Source organism: Nomascus leucogenys, chromosome 19, assembly GCF_006542625.1.
Source record: "Nomascus leucogenys isolate Asia chromosome 19, Asia_NLE_v1, whole genome shotgun sequence".
NCBI lineage: Eukaryota > Metazoa > Chordata > Mammalia > Primates > Hylobatidae > Nomascus > Nomascus leucogenys.
In genome coordinates this window covers 75,332,256-75,353,720 of record NC_044399.1, presented here as the reverse complement: position 1 = coordinate 75,353,720, position 21,465 = coordinate 75,332,256, and the positions used below count along the sequence as shown (strand labels likewise).

The window sequence follows — 21,465 nt, the reverse complement described above, 5'->3', positions numbered from 1 at the left end:
AATCACTTGAACCCGGGAGACAGAGGTTGCAGTGAGCGAGATGGCGTCACTGCACTCCAGCGTGGGTGACAGAGCAAGACTCCGTCTGGGGAGGCCGGGCGCGGTGGCTCACGCTTGTAATCCCAGCACTTTGGGAGGCCGAGGCGGGCGGATCACGAGGTCAGGAGATCGAGACCACGGTGAAACCCCGTCTCTACTAAAAATACAAAAAAATTAGCCGGGTGTGGTGGTGGGCGCCTGTAGTCCCAGCTACTCGGAGAGGCTGAGGCAGGAGAATGGTGTGAACCTGGGAGGCGGAGTTTGCAGTGAGCCGAGATTGCGCCACTGCACTCTAGCCTGGGTGACAGAGTGAGACTCCGTCTCAAAAAAAAAAAAAAGACTCCGTCTGGGAGAAAAAAAAAGTTTAAAAATGTAAAATTCTTAGAATAATATCTAAGATAAGGCAAGTACTCAGTAAACTGTAGCTTTTATTGTAATTATTCATCTGGGAGAGAGAGAACTGATGTTTAATTCTTTGGAAAAAATGGCAGCCTCCATAACAAGTCAAAGACAATATGAAACAGTGGGAAAGCACTAGACCAAATATCAAAACACCGCTGGAGCACAGTTTGCTAGTTACCTCCCAATCCAGTCTTCCCTTCTTTAGCAAAATAACTCTGATTTTTAGCTAAGAGTATGAGTGTGTGTGTGTTTTAGACACAGGGTCTCAATATGTCACCCAGGGATGGGATACGGTGGCATGATCATGGCTTACTGCAGTCTCGAACTCCTGGGCTCCAGTGATCCTCCTGCCCTCAGCCTCTAGAGTAGCTAGGATTACAGGTATGTGCTAACACGTGTGGCTAATAGCTGGGTACATTTCTGCCAGCCAGGTGACCATATTTTCAGCCTTTTCTGCAGCTAGGATAGCCATGTGACTCTTGAGATGTAAACAGAACTTTTACGTAAAACCTTGAAGAAGTCTCTTTAAATGTACGGGGCATACCCTTTCTGTTTTCTTCCTCCATTAAGCTGCCTGCTGATGCTCTACTAACCATCTTGGGATGGGACCACATTATAGGATGTTGTATACTGAGCTGGAGGCTCCAGTGTCTGCCAACTTGGGGAAGCCAAGTGGTAGAGCCTGAACACTAGCCCTGGACTGCCTATGTCTAGACTCTTGATGTAAGAGGATAAAACTGTTATGTTTAGGCCTCTTATTCACCTAAATCTAATACAAAATGATAGTTCTGGGTTCTGACCTAGTATATTGCCATATGATCTCAGATAAATCAGTCTAAGTCTTAATCTTCTCAGGTGTAAAATATGATAATGCCCACTTTGGGAGGCCGAGGTGGGTGGATCACGAGGACAGGAGTTCAAGACCAGCCTGTCCAATATGGTGAAACCCCGTCTCCACTAAAAATACAAAAACTAGCTGGGCGTGGTGGTGCACGCCTGTAATCCCAGCTATTTGGGAGGCTAAGGCAGGAGAATTGCTTGAACCCAAGAGGCGAAGGTTGCAGTGAGCCGAGATCGTGCCTACAACCTGGGAGCCTGGGCGATAAGAGCGAGACTCCATCTCAAAAAAAAAAAAAAAAAAAAAAAAGATAATGCCTCGTAGAACTGTAGTGGAAATCAAATGAAATAATACATCATGATAGTACTACGGAAAATGCTGATATAAGTTTTATCAATGAAAATGAAACACTGAGATTAGAAAAGCAAGTGTTAACAATGAAGGCATAGAGATAAAGACAAAATAACTTTTTAAAGTCTATGAAAGGAGGCTGTTTATAAGAGTAGACAAATTCCTTATAGAAGGTCATGAAAATTGATCATGTTGGAGATAATATTCTGAATCCTGCTAAATACACTACTAAATTATCTCAGTAGGAATCTTGTAATTTGCCACTCTCTGAAGTCCACGGCTTCTGATGCTGATTCATTCCTAATTAAATGGCTTTAGCTATTCAAATCCTAGTATCTCCCTTTCAATATCCTCCCTGTCATCATCCCAGACCTTTTTAAAAAAGTTTTATTTTAATTAATTTATTTTTTTGAGACTCGAGTCTCACTCTGTCACCGAGGCTGGAGTTCTGTGGCACGAACTCGGCTCACTGCAACCTCTGCCTCCCAGGTTCAAGTGATTCTCCTACCTCAGCCTCCCGACTAGCTGGGATTACAGGCGTGAGCCATCACGCCTGGCTAATTTTTGTAGTTTTAGTAGAAATGGAGTTTTGCCATGTTGGCGAGGCTGGTCTCAAACTCCTGACCTCAGGTGATCCACCTGCCTCAGCCTCCCAAAGTGCTGGGATTACAGGCATGAGCCACTGCACCCGGCCAAATAGTTTTATTTTAAATTGACAAATAGTAATTGTATATATTTATGAAGCACAATGTGATGTTTTGATAAATGTATACATGTGGAACAATCAAATTGGGCTATGTAACACATTTGTCATCTCATATACTTATTTATTTGTGGTGAGAACATTAAAAACCTATTCTTTAAGCTATTTTGAAATATACATTATTCACTCTAGTTACCATGCTATACAACAGATCACAAGAACCTACTCCTGTTGTCTAATAAAAACTCTGTATCCTTTGCCCAACATCTCCTCTTTCCTCGTCCACCCCCACCAACCCCAATCTTAATAACTGAGTTATACTTAGTGACTTTATCACAAAGCAAAGCTAAGAGAACTTTATGGCAATAACGGAAATGTTCTATATTATGCTTGACAATACAGTACCCATTAGTCTCATGTGGTTACTGACCACTTGAAATGTGACCAGTGTGACTGAAGAACTGATTTTTCAATTTTATTTAATTTTAATTAACTGAGTTTTGACTGATTGATTGAAACAGGGTTCTCGCTCTGTCACCCAGGCTGGAGTGCAGTGGTGCAATCACAGCTCACTGTAGCCTTAACCTCTCAGGCTCAAGCAATCTTCCCACCTTAGCCCCTTGAGTGGCTGGGACTACAGGCGCTACCACCATGCCCAGCTAACTTAAATTTTTTGTAGAGATGGACTCTCACGATGTTGTCCAGGCTGGTCTTGAACTCTTGGGCTCAATCCTGCCACACTGGCCTCTCAAAAGTGCTGGGATTACAGGCATGAGATACCACACCTAGCCTATATATATATGTGTGTGTGTGTGTGTGTGTGTGTGTATATGTACACATATAAATATATACATATTTTTTGAGACAGAGTCTCGCTCTGTCACCAGGCTGGAGTGCAGTGGTGTGATCGTGGCTCACTGAAACCTCCGCCCTGGGGTACAGGCGATTTTCATGTCTCAATTTCCTGAGTAGATGGGATTACAGGCATGCACACCATGCCTGGCTAATTTTTGTACTTTTAGCAGAGACAGGGTTTCACCATGTTGGCCAGGCTGGTCTCGAACTCCTGACCTCAGCCTCCCAACGTGCTGGGATTACAGGCATGAGTCACTGCGCCTGGCCAATTAAGTAGACAAATGTGGCTAGTGACTGTTATCAGTCAGCCATACAGTGAGCTCTATGAAATAGAAATAAATCATGGCATTTCTTCATTCCTATCTCATCTATCTCATTGATTCTAAATATCTGTGGCAAAATGTTTTCTTTTAGCCTGCTTCTGACACTCCTTGGAAAGTCTCCATTTCCCTATTCAGAATTTGGATTTAATGATCTTTCCAGAGGAATAGACACATATGTTCAACACACACACGCATACGTACACAGAGTCCTAAGTCAAACTCTGGGAAAACTTTACTGAATACACCAAAATAGTTGGATTCATGGAATTCACCAAAAAATGCACCAAAGATGATTCAATCCCTGAAAAGGCTGCACCTTTTTTTCTTTTTTGTTTTTTTTTTTAGCTTTTTTTTGTCTAAAGACACCAGAATTTCAATTATCCTTCTTGGTAAGTCCTTACATAAGTTTAGTATGTTCTTTTTATTAAATAAAACACAAGAAAAAACAGGCATGTTCTGCTCCTGAAAGAAGATCAAATTAAGGTCACGCATGATGGCTCACGCCTGTAACTTCAGCACTTTGGGAGGCCGAGACAGGAGGATTGCTTGAGCTAGAAGTTCAAGAACAGGCTGGGCAACATGGTGAGACCTCTTCTTTACAAAAAATAAAAATAAAAAATAAAAAAATTAGCCGGGAGTGGTGGCACACGCCTGTAGTCCCAGCTACCTTGGAGGCTGAGGTAGGAGGATCACTACTTGAACCCAGGAGGTGAAGGTTGCAGTGAGCGCAGATCCCGCCACTGCACTCCAGTCTGAGTGACAGAGTGAGACCCTGACTCAAAAAAAGGATCCAGCTAAAAGAAATGGTTACTAACCACGGAAAGCTTCTTGGTACAGGTTACTACTACCACACTGATAGGTAGGCAGGAGAAAAGCAACTCTCCAGAAGGGAATACCGAAAGTGGTGATATACGGAGAAATGTTTTTCTGGCTCAAAAGAAACACACTAGAACAGACACCCTAACCTTGATGACCCCCACAGGCTGCTATTCAGGTGCTCATGTTTTAGATGTGAGGTAAAGTGTAATTCCTTAAAAAAACTCCTTGATGTGACTCCAAGAAATGATGTGACGGTACTTGCTGCAGATTTCCCTTAGAGGCACGCCAGCATGACCTTTTCAAATGCAAATGGGCTTACTCATCACAGCTGTCAGGTTTCTTGAGGAGGAGTTTAAAAGAAAAGGCAACACTTCCCTCTCAGTGAACTGAGGAGTGTGGCTGACCCTGATTAAGTGAGAATGAAGGGATAAAAGACACCTGGAGAATGACCCCAGCAAGCAGAAAGCGCCATGGGACTAGGTCTTGAAAGAACTTGATGGGAATTGAAAGTCTTTAGCTGTATAGATTCTCTGCTTCAGTCAGCCTACCTTGATTGGTTTTGGCATATCCCCCACCCCCAAGCTGGCTTAGATATTCATGGATCTTAGTACAGAATCCAAATGTCCTCTGTATCTCCAAGTCAGATCTTCCTTGTCTTTACAGCAGGAGTGCCTGTCAACCATGTCATTCAGCTAGGCCTCACTGGCTCTTCCTCACACAGCCCTCATAAGACATGAGCACCACACTAGACACTTGCGGATGGTGGTCGGAGAGTAGTATCACAGAGCTCACAATCTAACTGTCCAGTGTGTAGTCTTAAAGGCAGATGCAGACAGAAAGAGCTGAGCGATGGCCCAGAACTGTGTCCACACCTGGAAAATGCCTTTGGTCTTGAAGGAGTTGTTATATCACAACATGGAAATACAGTTATTTAGTAGGAGGCAAGAAAAAAAAAACACACACCCTGGAATTTCAGAAAGAAGAAAAAAATGTACGGTAAAGGTAGGCAGTGGCTGGCATTCGTGAAAATGACAGTGAAAGCTTTAGATTTTTTCAAATATAAAGGTTAGGGAAATGAGAACTGGATACTCAAACACGCCAAGATAAAGAAGCCTGTCCCCCATCTACAGGAAGTTTATCCCTGACATCTAAATAGTCATGTTTTAAAATCAACAAGTTTGCTGGTTCTCAGCTGCCACTAACCAGAACCCCCAGTGGCTGCGGCCTACGGTGTAGACAGACTGTGCCCAGCCGGACTAAATGAAGACATGTAACCGCAAGTCCGCCACCAGCCTGACCCCTCCCAGTTTCAGGAGGAGACTGAGCAAAACACTATCCAGCTATATGAGTAGTAGACGAGATGCTTTAACCCTAGCAGCATGGGGTACAAAGGACCCCACATCTGAATCAGCAGATTCAGAGAGTAAGTGGTCTATGACCCAAGGAAACTCTAAGAATGGAAACTTACCAGCAAGTTCAGCAGGACTTTTGGTTTCCCCCACCTCTCTCCTTCCCTGTCCACTGCAGTTACATATTCATGTCCAGTCACATATTTTTAAAATTCAATATAATTATCTCCTAGAAATTACTGTATGTAGCCTCTTGGGATCTAAAGCAATTAAGTGAAGATAAATGTATTTCATAGAGCAAGCTGTCAAAGGATAAAGCAATTTCATTCCCCATTTGAAGTGGAGGCTTGGGTCATGCACGGTTTATTTGAAACAAAGCCATCACCTAAAGCTGCTGATCTTATCTCTAACTCTGTTCTCCATTCCAAACTGCTGGAGATGTGTAGCGTGGCACTGCCTGAAGTTATGACATCTGGCTCAAGGCCAGCAGAACAAGCCAGTTCTTCTAGGTTTCAAGCATAAGAGGACAAAAGTCATATTAAAAGAAGGTAACTATACAGGTGAAGTCTGTTAAACCCTAAAAAAGGGAGATGTTTCCAGGGTATTGGGAGTGACTACAGAGGCACCTAACAATGGGGAAGTTGTGCAAGAAAAGGCAGAAGAAACAGCCCCCAAATGGGGTAGGTAAAATACATGCCAAGGAACCAGATTTTTCTCTTCTGGGAGACACCAAACCAAACAGTGAGGCCTATTTCATGAAACAGCCTAAGAGATGGAAAGCACACCAGACTGACAATCAAGAGCTCAGGGTTCTAGTACTATAAGACTGTGTGAAACTTATGGAAAAGTGTCTGCTTTTTTTTTCTTTTTTTTTTTTTGGAGACGGAGTCTCGCTCTGTCACCCAGGCTGGAGTGCAGTGGCGCGATCTCAGCTCACTACAACCTTGGCCTCCTGGGATCAAGTGATTCTCCAGCCTCAGCTTCCCAAGGAGCTGGGATCACAGGCGTGCGCCACCATGCCTGGCTAATTTTGTATTTTTAGTGGAGACAGGGTTTCGCCATGTTGGCCAGGCTGGTCTTGAACTCCTGATCACAAGTGATCTGTCTGCCTTGGCTCCCAAAGTGCTGAGACTACAGGTGTGAGCCTGTGCCAAGACCTTTAAAAAAAAAAATTTTTTTTTTGAGATGGAGTTTCGCTCTGTCACCCAGGCTGGAGTGCAGTGGTGTGATCTTGGCTCACTGTCACCTCTACGTCCTGGGTTTGAGCGATTCTCCTGCCTCAGCCTCCCAAGTAGCTGGGATTACAGGTGCGTGCCACCATACCCGGCTAATTTTTGTATTTTTAGTAGAGATGGGGTTTCACCATGTTGCTCAGGCTGCTCTCCAACTCCTGAGCTCACGTGATCCTCCCACCTCAGCCTCCCAAAGTGCTGGGATTACAGGCATGAGCCACCACGCCCAGCTGGGAAACTGCCTGTTAACTAATTTTTTTAAAAACTGTAACGGGCACTTTATTTTTGAGACAGGGTCTCACTCTGTCACCCATGCTGGAGTGCAGCAGTGAGACCTTGGCTCACTGCAACCTCTGCCTCCCAGGCTCCAGTGATCCTCCCACCTCAAACTCCCAAGTAGCTGGGACCACAGGCATGTGCCACCATGCCCAACTAGTTGTTGTATTTTTAGTAGAGATGGGGTTTTGCCATGCTGCCTAAGCTGGTCTCCTGATATCAAGTGATCTGCATGCCTCAGCCTCCCAAAGTACTGGGGTTACAGGCGTGAGCCACTGCATCTGGCCTGGCACTTTATTTTTTTAAATTCTTCATATCCAGGCCGAGTGCAATGGCTCACACCTGTAATCCCAATACTTTGGGAGGCCGAGGCGGGCGGATCCTGAGGTGAGGAGATCAAGACCATCCTGGCTAGCAAGGTGAAACCCAGACTCTATTAAAAATGCAAAAAAATTAGCCGGGTGTGGTAGCACGCACCTGTAGTCCCAGCTACTCGGGAGGCTGAGGCAGGAGAATCGCTTGAACCTGGGAGGCGGAGGTTGCAGTGAGCTGAGATTGCACTACTGCACTCCAGCCTGGGTGATGGAGCGAGACTCCGTCTCAAAAAAAAAAAAAAATTCTTCATATCCACATTGTATTCATTTTTATAACATGCAGTCAATGCACTATTTAGAAAGTAGTATTCAATTTTTTTTTAAAAAAAAGCCATTGAAGCTGTCTTTAGGTGAAATCCATGCATGTCAGACCTTGTTTGAGCACTGCTTTTTACAGAAGCCTTGACAAACTGGAATTGGCTTTCAAGTATTAGTGCATTGGAATCACCTGGAGATCTTGTTAAATCAGATTGCTGGGCTCCACCCTCAACTGTTTATGATTCAAAAGGCTGAGGTAGGGCCTAAAACATTACAAGTTCCCAGGTGAATCTGATGCTGCTGGTAGTGGCACAGAGAAATCTGGCCAGGAGAATGATCTAGAATTGCAGTTTAACACAGTAGCCACTAGCCACATGTGGGTATTTCAATTTAATTACATTAAGATTTGTTTTTCTGTTGCACTAGCCACATTTCAAGTATTCAAAAGTCACATGTGGCCAGTGGCTACAATACAGGATGGTGCAGAAATAGTAACTTTCTATCATTACAGTATTAAACACTGCATCATTACATAAAGTCCTATAATATTTTGCAGCACTGGCCAAGAATCTATTTGATTGCACTAGTTTGTTTAGCTTAGAGAAAAGAAAACGTAAAGAGAATTTCAAGTATAACTAAGGTGTGTCAGATATAGAAAAAACACTTTGTGATTTTGAGAAAACTTTTTAAAAATCATTCAGTGGGAATTACAGGAAGGCAGGCTGTGTTCAGTTTGAGAAGGAACTTTTTATTCTTTTAGAGAAGCGATCTTGCTCTGTCACCCAGGCTGGAGTGCAGTGGCACAATCACAGCTCACTGTAACCTTGAAATCCTGGGTTCAAGTGATCCTCCTGCCTCAGCCACTTGAATGGCTAGGACCACAGGTGTGCACACCATACCCGCTAATTTTTTAAACAATTTTTTGTAGAGGCAGGGTCTTGCTATGTTGCATGGCTGGTCTTGAACTCCTGGGCTCAAGTGATCCTCCCACCTTGGCCTCCCAAAGTGCTGAGATGACAGGCACAAGCCACCTCACTCAGTCTGAGGAGGAACTTTTTATAGTGACTGTCTCATAATAGAGTAAATTCTGGGGAAGCGTCTGGAGCAGAGGCCATTGAGAACACTGGAGGACTATTTTTTCATTAGATGACAAGACTAGCCCTGATGTCTTCTAAGGAAACTTTTAACTCTATGGTTCTTTTGTAATCAATCTGATCCAATTTTATAGTTACAATCATTGTTCACCATTTCTTTGGAATCTAGGATACTTTTCTAAAGTATGTACTTCAGGTAGAAGAAACTTTGTTTAGTGAGGATATTTGGTGATAAACTCTATTTTGTTTTTGTTTTTGGCGGGGGGACAGGATCTCACTATGGCTGGACTCCAGTGCCTGGGCTCCAGCAATCCTCCTGTCTCAGCCTCCCAAGTGGCTGGGAATACAGGTGCGCACCAGCTTCTCCCAGTCCTTATTGTTTAAAAATGTCTTTATAACACCAAAGCACAAGTAACAAAATAAAATAAACCAGATTAATTGGACTTCGTAAGAATTAAAACATTCAAGAAAGTACAAGGACAATCAAATCATAGGAGGGAGAAAATATTTGTAAATCATTTATCTGATAAAGCACTTGTATCCAGAATCTAAAAGAACTCCTGCAACTCAAGGCTGGGTATGGCGGCTCATGCCTGTAATCCCAGCACTTTGGGAGGCCAAGGCAGGAGGATCACTGGAGCCCAGGAGTTCAAAACCAGCCTGGGCAACATAGTGAGACCCTGTCTGTCTATCTATCTATCTATGAACTCCTACGTCTGTCTATCTATCTATCTATGAACTCCTACAACTCAATGTAAGCTATCTATCTATCTATCTATCTATGAACTCCTACAACTCAACAATAAAAGACAACCCAATTTTAAAAGTAGGCAAATACGGCTGGGTGTGGTGGCTCACGCCTGTAATCCCAGCACTTTGGGAGGCTGAGGTGGGCGGATCACCTGAGGCCAGGAGTTCGAGACCAGCCTGACCAACAGGGAGAAACCCTGTCTCTACTAAAAATACAAAAAAAAATTAGCCAGGCATGGTAGTGCATGCCTGTAATCCCAGCTACTTGGGAAGCTGAGGCGGAAGAACTGCTTGAACCTAGGAGGTGGAGGTTTCAGTGAGCCAAGATTGCGCCATTGTACTCCAGCCTGGGCAACAAGAACAAAACTCTGCCTCAAAAAAAAAAAAAAAAAAAAAAAAAAGTAGGCAAATATTTGAATAGTATTCCAAAGACATACCAATAGCCACTGAACACATGAAAAGCTGTTCAACATCATTAGTTATTGAGAAATGCAAGTGAAAATCACAATTGAGATACCACTTCACACATACTAGGATGGCTATAATAAAAAAGACAATAATAACAAGTGTTGGTGAAGATATAGGGAAATTGAACCCTCATACATTTGCTGCTAGTGAGAATGTAAAATGTTGCAGTTGCTTTGGAAAACTGTCTAGTGTGGAAGTTCCTCCAACAGTTAAACACAGTTTACCATATGACCAAACAATACTATTTCTAGGTATATATATCTAAGAGAAATGAAAACATATGTCCACATAAAAACTCATATACAAACGTTCACATCAACATTATTCATAATAGTCAAAAAATGCAAACAACCTAAATGTTTATGAAACTGATGAATGGATAAACAAAATGTGGAATTACCATATAACGGAATATGATTCAGGCATAAAAAGGAATGAAGTACTGATATGAGCTGTGACATGGATGAACCTTAAAACATTAAGCAAACCAGAAGACGCCAGATACAAAAGGCCACATAATTATATGATTCCATTCGTATGAAAGAAGCAGAAGAGGCAAATTTAGAGAGACGGAAAGTAAACTAGTGGTTAACAGGGGCTAGAAGAGGGGAAAATGGAGATGACACGACAGGTAGAGGGTTTCTTTTTGAGGTGATAAAAATGTTCTGAAATTAGTGGTGATTGTTGTATTGCTCTATGAATATAATGAAACAACGGAATTGTGTATCTTAAAAGGTTGAACTTCATGGAATGTGAATTATATCGGAATAAATTGATTAAAATTTAAAAAGGGTATTAAAATGTCTTCACTCTTATTTTGTAGTTAGTAAATAATAAATTTTATCTTTTTAAGCTAAAGGGGTTAAAAGTATTCTTTTAGATTTTGTCTCCACAACTGTACTGGGGTATAACTGAAGTGTACTAAAACTGCACATATTTAAAGTGTACAATTTGATCAGTTTTGGCTGCAGTGGCAGGATCATGGCTTACTGAAGGCTGAAACTCCTGGACTTAAGGGATCCTCCCCACTTAGCCTCCCAAGTAGCTGGGACTATAAGCGCATGCCACCACGGCTGGCTTTTTTTTTTTTTTTTTTTTTTTGAGATTGGAGTTTCACTCTTGTTGCCCAGGCTGGAGTGCAATGGTGTGATCTCGGCTCACTGCAATGTCCGCCTCCCGGGTTCAAGTGATTCTCCTGCCTCAGGCTCCCGAGTAGCTGGGATTACAGGTGCCTGCCACCACGCCCAGCTAATTTTTGTATTTTCAGTAGAGACGGGGTTTCACCTTGTTGACCTCGAGACCAGGCTGGTCTCGAACTCCTTACTTGAGGTGATCTGCCCGCCTCGGCCTCCCAACGTGCTGGGGTTACAGGCGTGAGCCACAGCACCTGGCCATTAATTTTTAAATCTTTTTGTAGAGATGGGATCTCATCGTGTTTCCCAGCCGGGTCTGGAACTCCAGAGCTCAAGTGATCCTCCTGCCTTGACCTCCCTAAGTGGTGGGTTTACAGGCATGACCCACCATGCCTGGTCACCTTTGTTTATCCTTTACAAGATAGCTTTGTTGGGAATGACAATTATTTACTTTAAGTATATTAAAGGCTGTGGGCTGATTTCCATGGAACTGTATCCATGGGAATCCTTTGTGGCCTGAGTTGAAGCTGCTTTTTTCCAGAGAGGACTTGTCTTTGCTTCTGCGGGTTACCCTGGGACACTGTCAGACAGAGATCACTTTAAATTAAACTATCTGCTGCTCAAGGTTTTTCAGAGTACATAAGTAGTATGAATTCAGACTAAAAACTCAGGTGAGGGTTAGCTCATGGTCATAAAATGCTCACCATGAGGTTTCCTAAAGCTGGAATCCCAGCTTTAGGCAGGGCCTCCTATATCATTCTTCACCTAGGGTGCATCCCACGCTTTCAGGCCTGCTTGCCATAGTCCAAGCAGCTTTTAGTGAGTAAGCCCAAAGCTTCCATGGCTTGACAGAAATCATCAGGGCAAGCACCAGCCAGCTTTGGCACTCGCTTACTTTTCGGAAATCTTTTGTTCATTTAGTTCTTAAGATCTGCAGATTTCTCGTTTTCATGCCAGCTCAGGATGTGTTACATTATAGTTAGCATTTTATGTTATTTATTTATATTTTTATTTTTTTGGAGACAATCTCTCTCTGTCTCTCTGTTGCCCAGGCTGATCAGTGGGGTGAAATTGGTTCACTGCAACATCTGCCTCCTGGGTTCAAATGATTCTCATGCCTCAGCCTTCTGAGTAGCTGGGACTACAGGTGTGTGCCACCACACCCAGCTAATTTTTTTTTTTTTTTTTGTCTTCTTAGTAAAGACAGGGTTTCACCCAGGCTGGTCTTCAACTCCTGAGCTCAGGCAATCGACCTGCCTCAGCCTCCCAAAGTGCTGGGATTACAGGCGTGAGCCACTGTGCCCAGCCTATAGGTAGCACTTTAGCTGTGTTAATTGAGAAGGTTGTTCAGTGTATCTAATCCTACCATACAACTAAAAATGGAAGACCCTATTAAACTCCTTGAGTTCTAAAAACCTCACGTAGGGTGGGCGCAGTGGCTCACACCTATAATGCCAAAACTTTAGGAGGCCAAAATGGCGGAGATCGCGGCACTGCACTCCAGCCTGGGCGACAGAGCGAGACTCCATCACTCACACACACCACACACACACACACCACACACACACACACACACACACAGCATACCTTTGCATCAGAAGCCATAAAGATGCTGATGTACCTTCAGAAATAAAAACAGAAAAGAAAAAACAAAAAGCAAGAAGCCATAGAGAGGAAAATCCATTCTTGTTCATCCATTCTGAACTCAATTAGGTGACTGTTGCTAACTGGAATAGTTTCTGGAAAGCACAATCCACCCTGAAGTTTGGGTCAATGTAGATTCCACCTGTCTGCAACTGTTCCTGAGTAGATGAATGATGCTCTATCTAAATCTCAATATATATTCCATGTCTTTTAGTTATTCAGATTAGCATCTGAATAACTAAAAATATTATTTAAAATAACTAAAATCTTTAGGGACTCCTTTCCTTTCTCTTTGTTGAAACAAAGAAACAACAGGAGAAAAAGCGCCTAGAAGATATGATTAAATGAACTAAAATAATATAAGTGGGGGGTTATAATTCTCAAAAAACAATAGTAATGCAAAAATATGCTTAAGTAAAACCTAGTGAAGCATGTGCAAGCATGAACTCCGGTGCCTGGCACATGCTAAATGGTAAATATCTGTTAGATTACATGCTTACTTTAGATGGGCAGGTGATGGGGCCAATGCATTCACATCCCTAAACAATGCTGAGCAGACTTTGTGACCATCTTCAGGGGAAAACCAAGTCAGAGACTTAACCCTTGCCCTAGTTCAGAAGAGGCAACCCCATACTGGGAGATGAACAGATATGAGTAAGTAGGTCACCTGTGCTCTGTTCCCCTTACCTACCAAAAAAACATACAGCCTTCGGTCTAAGACAAAAAGACTGTAAATTTGTTTTCCCTTCAGGTTTGGCAAAGAATTTCAGTAACAGTGAATTTGATGGCTCAAGATGATAATGCCTTTTTTTTTTTTTTTTATTGAGACCAAGACTCTGCCACCCAGGCTACAGTGCGGTGGCGTGATCTCAGCTCACTACAACCTCCATCTCCCAGGTTCAAGTGATCCTCGAACTCTTAAGCTCAAGTGATCTGCCCACTTCAGCCTCCCAGGTAGCTAGGACTACAGGCGCATGCTGCCACGCCCGGCTAAGTTTTGTATTTTTAGTAGAAATTGGGTTTCACCATGTTGGCCAGGCTAGTCTTCAACTCCTGGCCTCAAGTGAGCCACCCACCTCAGCCTCCCAAAATGCTGGCATCACAGGTGTGAGCCACCACGCCTGGCCTGAATTGTATTTTTATAGAATCTTTACAAAGTGCTTTCACAGAGCTGATCTCCTTTAATTCTCACAACAGCTCTTTGAGCTGGGTAGGGCAGTTAGGGGTTTCCTCATTTTATTGAAGAAGATACAGAAGCCCAGAGAGGTTACAGGGATATTTCGTTTTTGCTTAAAAAAGAAAGAAAATCCAAAAGAAGGTATATATGAGATAGAGCTTTTGTTCATTTGGTTTAGAAAGCTATAGGTTATAGGGGCCAGAACAGTGGCTCACACCTGTAATCCCAGCACTTTCGGAGGCTGAGGTGGGTGGATCATTTGAGGTCAGGAGTTTGAGACCAGCCTGGCCAACGTGGTGAAACCGTCTCTACTAAAAATACAAAAATCAGTTGGGCGTGGTGGCAGGTGACTGTAATCCCAGCTACTTGGGAGGCTGAGGCAGGAGAATCGCTTGAACCTGGGAGGCAGAGGTTGCAGTGAGCCAGGATTGCACCACTGCACTCCAGCCTGGGTGACAGAGCAAGACTACATCTCAAAAAAAAAGCTATAGGTTATAGGCCACACAAGTAGCTTATAGCAAGTTAGGATCAGAGCCTAGGTGGGCGTAGTGGTGCACACCAGTAGTCTCAGCTACTGGGAAGGCTGAGGCAGGAGAATCACTTGAGCTCAGGAGTTCAAGTCCAGCCTGGGCAACATAATGAGATCTTATCTCTTAAAAAAAACATCAGAGCCAACATCTGACACCTTAATGCTCAAGCATTCCAAGGCCAATCAATTCAGAAAGGAGAAATTATACATTTAAAATGAACACAACAAATAAGCACACGAAAAGATGTTCGACATCACTAGTCATTAGGAAAATGCAAAATCAAAACCACAGTGCAATACTACTTCACACCAATACACCGACTAGGATGGCTGTTACTAAAAAACAAAGTGTTGTGAGAATGTGAAGAAACTGGGACTCCTGTGCACTGTTGGTGAGGATGTAAAATAGTACAGCTGCCGTGGAAAATGTATGACGATTCTTCAAAAAATTAAACACAGATGACTGGGCACGGTGGCTCGCGCCTTAAATCCCAGTGCTTTGGGAGGCTGAGGTGGGCGGATCACTTGAGCTCAGGAGTTCGAGACCAGCCTGGGCAACATGGTGAAACCCCATCTCTACCAAAAATACAAAAACTTACCTGGGTGTGGTGGTGCACGCCTGTGGTCCCAGCTACTCGGGAGGCTGAGGTGGGAGGATCGTTTGAGCCCAGGAGGTGGAGGTTGCAGTGAGCTGAGAGTGTGCCACTGCACTCCAGCCTGGGCGACAAAGTGAGACACCATCTCAAAAAATAAAATAAAATAAAATAAAATAACACAAAATAAAATAAAATAACACAAAATAAAATAAAATAACACAAAATAAAATAATAAAATAAAATAAACATAGAGCGACCATAGGATTCAGCAATTCTACTTTCTATTTCTGGGTATACACCTAAAAGAATTGAAAGCAGGATCTCAAAGAGATATTTGTACATTTACGTTCACAGCTGCATTATTCACAGCAGCCAAAAAGTGGAAGCAACCCAAGTGTCCATCAACAGGTGAATGGACACACAAATTGTGGTAGATATATGCACACAACAGAATATTATTCAGCATTAAAAAGAAATGAACTTTTGCCACGTGCTACGGCATGGATAAACCGTGAAATCATTATGCTGAGTGAAATAAGCCAATCACAAAAGGACAAATATTTTATGATTCCACTTATATGAGGTTCATAGAGTAGTCAAATTTATAGAGAAAGGCTGGACACCATGGCTCATACTTGTAATCCCAACACTTTTGAGAGGCCAAGGTGGGCGGATCACTTGAGGCCAGGAGCTCAAGACCAACCTGGACAACATGCCAAAACTCCGTCTCTACTAAAAACACAAAAATTAGCCAGGTGTGGTGGCAGGCGCCTGTAATCCCAACTACTTAGGAGGCTGAGGCAAGAGAATTGCTTGAACCCGGAAAACTGAGGTTGCAGTGAGCTGAGATGGCACCACTGCTCTCCAACCTGGGAGGCAGAGTAAGACTCTGTCTCAAAAAAAAAAAAAAATTCAGAGAAAAAGTAAATAGAATGATGGTTGCCAGGGGCTGCAGGGAGGGAGGAATGGAGACTTATTATTTTATGGGTACAGTGTTTGAGTTGGTGAAGATGAAAAAGCTCTAGAGATGGTTATGGTGATGGCTGCACAACAGTTTGAATGTACTTAATGCTGTAGAACCGTACACTTAAAAAACTAGTTAAAATGGCTGGGCAAAGTGGGTCACGCCTATAATCCCAGAACTTTGGGAGGCCGGGGAGAGTGGATCACTTGAGGTCAGGAGTTTGAGACCAGCCTGGCCAACATGACGAAAGCCTGTCTCTACAAAAAATACAAAAATTAGCCGGGCGTGGTGGCACACGCCTGTAATCTCAGCTAGTCGGGAGGCTGAAGCAGGAGAATCACTTGAACCTAGGAGACAGAGGTTGCAGTGAGCCGAGATCACACCACTACACTCCAGCCTGGGTGACAGAGCGAGAATCCGTCTCAAAAAAAAAAAAAAAAAAAAGGGTTAAAATGGTAAATTTTGTCTTATGTAAATTTTATCACAATTAAAAAAAAAATAGAATGAACATTACTTAAAGAGTAAGACTAACCTCTCTTCCTAACTCCTCACCCTCTTGCCTCTTCTGGTATTTGACATTTTGCAGCTTCTGGTATTGACAACACAAGGAAGAACAGGTAAAAGCTACCAGTGAACGAAGGGCTGTCCCGTGACCCCCATACACCTGGAGCAAAAAGCAACCTAGGCAGGGCTTGCAGGCACTCCTTGACATTGCGGTCTGACTGGCAAGGCCAAATATTGTCCTCAGCTCTGTCTGTGTGAGATACGGAGGTAAAGAAAGAAACAACAAAGGACTCCTTCAGTTGTCTTTTTATGGGTTGGGCCCTCCAAGCAACAGAGCTGGCTCTTGGTCCTAAGAGGCTAAAACTTGCCTTACATCAAAATGTAAGTCAGTGGCAAAGCACCAATTCCAACATTTCAGTTCTAAGTCCACAGGACTTTAATGTTCCCACCGGGAGGATCCTGCTCATGTTTTGTAATCCTAAAAGGCAGAACTGCCTGTTTGTTCATGTTCAGTTTAGCAGGAGGGCTAGAAAAGAGACAGGTTAGATTCTGAAAGAGTGCCTTCTCCCCCCAACTGCATCCAGTCTAGAGCAGGGGTCCCAGCCCCTGGGGCTGTGGACCGTGGTACCAGTCCATGGCTTGTTAGGAACTGGGCCGCACAGCAGGAAGAGAGCGGTGGAAGCAAGCAGGAGCGCCTGAGCTCCGCCTCCTGTCAAGTCAGCAGCAGCATTAGATTCTCACAGGAGCGGAGTGCGAACTCTATTGTGAACCACACGTGCAAGGAATCTAGCCTGCGTGCTCCTTATGAGAACCTAACTAATGCTGGAGGATGGGAAGTGGAACAGTTTCATCCTGAAACCACCCACTGCTAACCCTGTCTGTGGAAAAACTGTCTTCCACAAAACCAGTCCCTGGTGCCAAAAAGGTTGGGGACCACCGGTCTAGAGTATCAAGGGCCCAATACCAATGTGTTGAACAGATGCTGTTGGCACTGTCTACTGTGTTCATCAACATCCCCAAAGGACACAGCTATGCCCCAGGTCATCAGGGGCAGCTCACCTCTAGGTGGTTATGTCTCCTGGCCCTCGATGCTATGGAAGTGATCACCAAAGGACACAGCTATGCCCCATGTCATCAGGGGTAGCTCACCTCTAGGTGGTTATGTCACCTGGCCCTCGATGCTATGGAAGTGATCAGATTCAACTCTGATGGCCATCTTGAGATGTTCTTCCTATTACACTTTATATTGCTGTTCCCAGAAGTCAGGCAAAGGCAAATCACAAAAGATCTCTGCCTATACAAAGTGTGACTCTAAGGTAATAAAGACATGTTTTTAAAAATCACAAATGAGTATTGGTGTAATTAGGATACTTGATAGTGACATCTTACACCGAGGCTGTGAAATACCCTTTTCCCCAACTCTCAAACCCAGATCTCACTTGAGCATGAAGGATTTAAAAAAAATCTGTAACCCAGCTGTGACACTTCCTTCCACCTCTACCTGTACATCTGTTTCCTATGGCATGCTGCTGCCTCAAGTAAGATGGGTGAGGCTTCTGTAGATGCTGGGGAACAAGATGGAACAAAAATGCTTCACACCTGGCTCCCAAATTACAGGAACGCTGGACAGAGGCCAACATAAGCTGGCACAGCACCAGCTGAAATGGACATCAATTAAGGAGCTTGTCATCTTTCAAGACTACAGGGTCTTTTTTCACTCCACAATCTGCACTGTTCCACAAACCAGCCACAGCACCACTAGCAGGGTTTTCCAGATGGGATCATTTCCCTTAGATTCCACATTTGCAGATTTATTGCAGAACTTTTTAATCCATCCCTCCATTTTTAAAGCCTGAACTATTATTCCACATTACAGTTTTATATTCAATTGAATTTGTCTCTAGTAAAATCTGTACCTTCATGAGCAGAAAAAGAAAGTTTTAAGCCTGCCTACAAGTTGCTGTTTGCTTACAAAAAGACATGCAAAAAACTGAGATTTGTGAAGGCTCAGAAATTCTTCTCTGAACACATTGCTCCAACTGGGGTCAGAAGTCAGAGAGCTTTCACCAGGCTCCATTGTCCTGGAGAAATGGACAGATCTCCAGCACTAAGGCAGGCCTCCTCTGACCATCAGAAGCAGTGTTAGTGATCCATGTCACATGCACAAAGAAAAAGAAACTCTACTAATGTCATGTCAGTGGCAAATGCTACTTAAGAAAAACATCTTAGCACGGATCAGCAATTAAAAAGTGACAAGATTCCATACAGTATCTTCTCTTGACTTTTATCCAATGGGGCAGGACATCTTCCCTACACCTATGCGGCTGCCCAGTGGAAAGAATTCCACACAACACGAAAGAGACCCATGGTGAGTATGTTCTGAGAACTGAATTCCATTGCCTCGGGGTCCTGTCTGCTGCTGCCAATTTGCTTCTCATGGCAGAACCCTGTGTGTCAGAGCCCTGACTAGGCTCTGCCGATGCTTGTTTGGAAAAGCGTCCAGCTGGAGATGAAAGGAGTTCTTCAAAGCAATGACTCCTTAGAGGCTATCACTTTAGAACTGGGAATGATTACTTATCAAAAAACTACTTCACTCTGGAATATACTATGGGCAAGAAGCTGGCCTGACCTCTCGTGTATTCTGTTGGAGTTGGCCTGAGCCGGAGAGGCCTTGATGGGTTTGGAGTGATGGCAGAAGTGAGGAACCCAGTTGAAGGTAAGAGCCCAGAAGCTACATCATAGGCGGGGACAGGACAAAGAACTGAAAAAAGCTTCAGAAATCTGTCTGGACAATTCAGTTTGGCCCACCCCTTATCCCTCTCTTTTATTTTAAATAAACAGCTTCAAAAGGGGTGGCCCTCACATCTTTCTGCTGACTAAGGTGTCAATTTCCTTATGTTCCTCTACGAAGAGAGCCTGAACCCTTCAGCTCTCAGCATTTAATCGGTCAAAACTTAGTCTCTAAAGTGAAAAGACAAGCTACAGACTGAGAGAAAATATCTGCAATGCATTTGTATCTGACAAAGGATTTGCATCCTAAATATATAAAGACCTCTCAAGACTCAGGAAGAAAAAAATCCGATTTAACAACAGGCAAAAGATGTGAATAGACACTTCACCAAAGAAGATACACAGATGACAAATGAACAGACGAAAAGATGCTCAACATCATTAGCCATTAGAGAAATGCGAATTAAAATCGCAAGGTACCTATTATAATTATTTAAAAAAACAAACAAACTGACAGTATCAAGTGCTGATAATGATGCCAGAACAACAGGAACTGCTCATGCAATATGGTACAGCCACTTTGTAAAAGTTTGGTGGTTTCTAGCAAAGTTAAACATACTCTTATCATATAAACCATCCGTTCCATTCCTAAGTATTTATCCAAGAGAAATGAAAACTTAAGTTCATTTAAGAAACGTAAAGACTGATGCACAAATGTTTACAGCAGTTCTATCCATGACCACCAAGAACTGCAAATAGCCCAAATGTTCAACTGGTGAATGGATAAACAAATCATAGTGTATGTATACAGTGGAATACTACTCTGCAACAAAAAAGAACATATGATTGATACAGGCAACAGCATGCATGAATCTCAAATGTATTATGCTATGTGAAAAGAAGCCAGACTCAAAAGCTCTATATCAAGCTTGTCCAACCCGTGGCCCATGCAGCCCAATGCAAATTTATAAACTTTCTTAAAATACTATGAGATGTTTTTTGAGACTTTTTTTTTTTTTAAGCTTATCAGCTATCGTTAGTGTTAGTGTAGTTTATGTGTGGCCCAAGACAATTCTTCTTCCAATGTGGCCCAGGGAAGCCAAAACATTGGACACCCCTGCTCTATGTACTGTGTGATTTTATTTATAAGTCATTCTGGAAAAAGCTAAGTTATAGAGACAGAAAACATCAGAGGTTGTCAGGGACTGGGGATGGGAAGGGAGCTGGTTGCATGAGGGAATTTTTGGGGGTGTTGAGAATGCTCTATATCTTAATTGTAGTGATGGTTACATGAAAGTATGTGTTTCTCAAAACTGTACAACAGAGTGAATTTTAACTTATGCAAACCCACCAATCTTGGTTGCTGAGAGTCTCTGTGGCAAAGGGGTAAACTGGTGGAACACCACTCCATGCGGTGACTGGGGATACCTGGGGATGCATACATCTAGAGTGTGACGGGGCTGAGACAGAGCCCACTTTCACCTTGAAATTAGAGACAACACTAGAAAACAGACATAAATTTATGTTGGAACAAAAGAATTTTATGCCCTTTGTCCTTCAACTTTTTCCTTGTTGTAGAGACAATACAACCTTCTTTAGAGATTAAAAAGGTACAAAATCTCAGCCTGGTTTTCCTCCTCCCTTTACATGTCCTGTTTCATTTAGGCAGAGGTCTCTGTTTCTCCAAAGAGCAAAGTGTATATTCAAGCTGAAATCAGAGGCCTAGACTAACTAGAGGCCTGCTGGCTGGAAGGGGTTAATGTGCACAGAACTTAATAAAAATGAATACTGAAACTATTTTTAATAATAAACACCTGCTAATCTCTAATTAAAAAGTATAGGGACAGCATGGTGGCTGTAATCACAGCACTTTGGGAGGCCAAGGTGGGTGAACTGCTTGAGCTCAGGACTTCAAGACCAGCTTGGGCAACATGGTGAAATCTCATCTCTACAAAAAAAAAAAAACAACAAAAATTAGCAGGGCATGGTAGCATGTACCTGTGGTCCCAGCTACTCAGAAGCTGAGGTGGGAGGATCCCTTTAGCCCAGAAGGTTGA

At 43.1% G+C, this 21,465-nt stretch overlaps 1 protein-coding gene across 4 annotated transcripts in view; it reads right to left on the bottom strand.

Moving 5' to 3' along the window:
- The window catches only part of SMG6 (SMG6 nonsense mediated mRNA decay factor), a 239,887-nt gene that overhangs the window by 71,485 nt on the left and 146,937 nt on the right, over positions 1 to 21,465 (bottom strand). The window lies entirely within an intron of this gene.